This window comes from Arachis duranensis, chromosome 9 (assembly GCF_000817695.3).
Source record: "Arachis duranensis cultivar V14167 chromosome 9, aradu.V14167.gnm2.J7QH, whole genome shotgun sequence".
NCBI classification, from domain to species: Eukaryota; Viridiplantae; Streptophyta; class Magnoliopsida; order Fabales; family Fabaceae; genus Arachis; species Arachis duranensis.
The window spans coordinates 77,492,671-77,496,447 of record NC_029780.3 but is presented as its reverse complement, the minus strand read 5'-3'; positions in this window follow the sequence as shown (position 1 = coordinate 77,496,447).

Genomic DNA, 3,777 nt, shown 5'->3' with positions numbered 1-3,777 from the left:
ATTACTAGAGGCTGGGATTATTTATCCTATTTCTGACAGCCCCTGGGTGAGCCCTGTCCAAGTTGTCCCTAAGAAGGGTGGCATGACAGTGGTTCATAATGAAAAAAATTAACTGGTTCCTACAAGAACAGTTACAGGGTGGCGTATGTGTATTGATTATAGAAGGCTCAATACAGCCACTAGAAAGGATCATTTTCCTTTACCATTCATATACCAGATGCTAGAAAGACTAGCAGGTCATGAATACTACTGCTTCTTGGATGGATATTCAAGTTATAATCAAATTGCAGTAGATCCAAAAGATCAAGAGAAAATGGCATTCACATGTCCATCTGGAGTATTTGCATACAGAAGGATGCCATTTGGTCTGTGCAATACACCTGCAACCTTTCAGAGGTGTATGCTCTCAATTTTCTCTGATATGGTGGAAAAATTTCTGGAAGTCTTCATGGATGACTTTTCAGTATTTGGAGACTCATTCAGCTCGTGTCTTGACCATCTAGCACTTGTTCTAAAGAGATGCCAAGAGACTAACCTGGTTTTAAACTGGGAAAAATGTCACTTTATGGTGACTGAAGGAATTGTCCTTGGCACAAAATTTCGAACAAGGGAATAGAGGTGGATCAAGCTAAGGTAGAGGTAATTGAAAAATTACCACCACCTGCCAATGTTAAGGCAATCAGAAGCTTTCTGGGGCATGCAGGATTCTATAGAAGGTTTATAAAGGATTTTTCAAAAATCGCTAAACCTCTGAGCAACCTGCTAGCTGCTGACATGCCATTTATCTTTGATAAAGAGTGTCTGCAAGCATTTGAGACTCTGAAAGCTAAATTAGTCACAACACCAATCATCTCTGCACCAGACTGGACATTACCATTCGAATTGATGTGTGATGCCGGTGACCATGCCATTGGTGCAGTGTTGGGACAAAGGCATGACAAGCTTCTGCACGTCATTTACTATGCCAGCCGTGTTCTAAATGACGCACAGAAGAATTACACAACCACATAAAAAGAGCTACTTGCAGTGGTTTATGCCATTGACAAATTCAGATCCTATTTAGTAGGATCAAAAGTGATTGTGTACACTGATCATGCTGCTCTTAAATATCTACTCACAAAGCAGGATTCAAAACCCAGACTTATCATATGGGTGTTGCTTCTGCAAGAGTTTGATATAGAAATAAGAGACAGAAAAGGGACAGAAAACCAAGTAGCAGATCACCTGTCCCGAATAGAGCCAGTAGAAGGGGCGTCCCTCCCTCTCACTGAGATCTCTGAAACATTTCCGGATGAGCAACTCTTTGCCATCCAGGAAGTGCCATGGTTTACAGATATTGCAAACTACAAGGCAGTGAGATTCATACCCAAAGAGTACAGTAGGCTGCAATCAAAGAAATTGATCAAAGATGCAAAGTACTATCTTTGGGATGAACCATATCTCTTTAAGAGATGTGCAGACGGAGTAATCCGTAGATGCGTACCTAAAGAAGAAGCGCAGATGATCCTATGGCACTGCCATGGATCACAGTATGGAGGACATTTTGGAAGTGAGCGAACAGCCACAAGAGTCCTCCAATGTGGCTTCTACTAGCCTACTCTCTATAAAGATTCCCAAGTGTTTATACTTAATTGTGACAGTTGCCAAAGATCTGGCAATCTGCCTCACAGTTATGCCATGCCTCAACAAGGGATCTTAGAGATTGAGTTGTTTGATGTTTGGGGTATTGACTTTATGAGACCTTTCCCACCATCATACTCAAACACTTATATTCTGGTGGCAGTGGATTATGTATCCAAATGGGTGGAGGCTATTGCAACACCCACTAATGACACTAAAACAGTGTTAAAATTTCTCCAGAAAAACATTTTCAGCAGATTTGGTACCCCTAGAGTATTAATCAGTGATGGGGGCACATGTATGGAAAGGCATGTCACTTGCCAGTGGAACTGGAACACAAGGCCTACTGGGCAACCAGATTCCTAAACCTTGATGCCAAGTTAGCTGGAGAAAAATGATTGCTCCAGTTAAATGAGCTAGAGGAATTTAGACTCAATGCTTTTGAGAATGCAAAAATTTACAAGGAGAAAGCGAAAAGATGGCATGATAAGAAATTGTCATCCAGAGTCTTTAAACCAGGGCAGAAAGTCCTGCTGTTCAATTCTAGGCTCAAATTATTCCCTGGGAAATTAAAATCCCGGTGGAGAGGTCCATATGTAATTACAAGTGTATCACCATATGGATACGTAGAGCTTCAGGATAATGACTCTAACAAAAAGTTTATTGTTAATGGACAGAGAATTAAACATTACCTTGAAAGTAACTTCGAGCAAGAATGCTCAAAACTGAGACTTGATTAGAGCTCAATGATAGTCCAGCTAAAGACAATAAAGAAGCGCTTATTGGGAGGCAACCCAGCCATTTACAAAGTTTATTTACTAATTAAATAAATTTCCTTTTCTTTACAGGTATAGGTCAAGTATCTTCAAAAGGTAAAACAGCAATTATTTGAGTTCACAGAGTTACAGGGGAATCTGGAAGCTCACTAGCGTGAAAAAGCCAGTAAGAAACGTTTTGGGCGTTGAACGCCCAAAAGAAGCACCCACTGGGCGTTCAACGCCAGTAAGGGTAGCCTTCTGGGTGTTGAACGCCAGAAAGGAGCACCTTCTGGGCGTTGAACGCCAGAAAGGAGCACCTTCTGGGCGTTTAACGCCAGATTGACAGCATCCTGGGCGTTCAGAAAAACGCCCAGTGACAAAGGACTTCCTGGCGTTCAACGCCATCAAGAAGCAACAGCTGGGCGTTGAACGCCCAGGAGAAGCATCAATTGGGCGTTAAACGCCCAAAACATGCAGCGCTTGGGCGTTTAACGCCAGGATGGTGGGGAGGAGGTAAAATTCGTTTTTCTTTACAAATTTTCTAATTTTTTATGTTTCAATTCATGATTTCTTGCATACACATGTTTCAAATTGTCATCCCTCAAATCAAATTAGTTTTCTAAAAATCCGAATTTCTAAAACCCTTTTTTAAATATGGCTTCATACATAAACATAAACTTTTTGTCAATCCAATCCAACTCTTTTTCCAATTTCTTTTCAAACTTCATTATCTTTTAAAATCTTTTTCAAATTATATATTTCAAATTTATTTTTAAAAATCATTCATATCTTTTTTAAATTATATCATTTTCTTATCATGTTTATCTTTTATAAATCATATCTTTTATCTTATATCTTTTTCTTATTTTCGAATACCCACCCCCTCCCTTTATATCCACTTTCGGCGCCCCTCTCACCATCCACCATTCTACACTTGCTCTCCTCCTATTCCTCTTCTCTCTTTTCTTTTGCTTGAGGACAAGCAAACCTCCAAGTTTCTCTTTTGCTTGAGGACAAGCAAAGCTCTAAGTTTGGTGTGTTTATCCGTGATCACAAAAACATACTCATTAAAGATCATGGCTCCTAAAGGAAAGCAAACCACCCCAAGAGGAAAGAAAGAAAACATTCCAAAGCCACTTTGGAATCAAGGGAAGTTCTTAACTAATGAACATTCAGACCACTACTACAAAATAATGAGTCACAGATCAGTGATCCCGGAAGTCAAATTTGACCTGAAGGAAGATGAATATCCGAAGATCCAAGAGCAAATTCGAAACAAGAACTGGGAAATCCTAGCCAATCCTGAAACGAAAGTGGGAAGGAACATGGTTCAGGAGTTCTATGCTAATCTATGGCAGACAGACAGGCAAAGAATAATTGGAGCTGCTCTCTATGACCA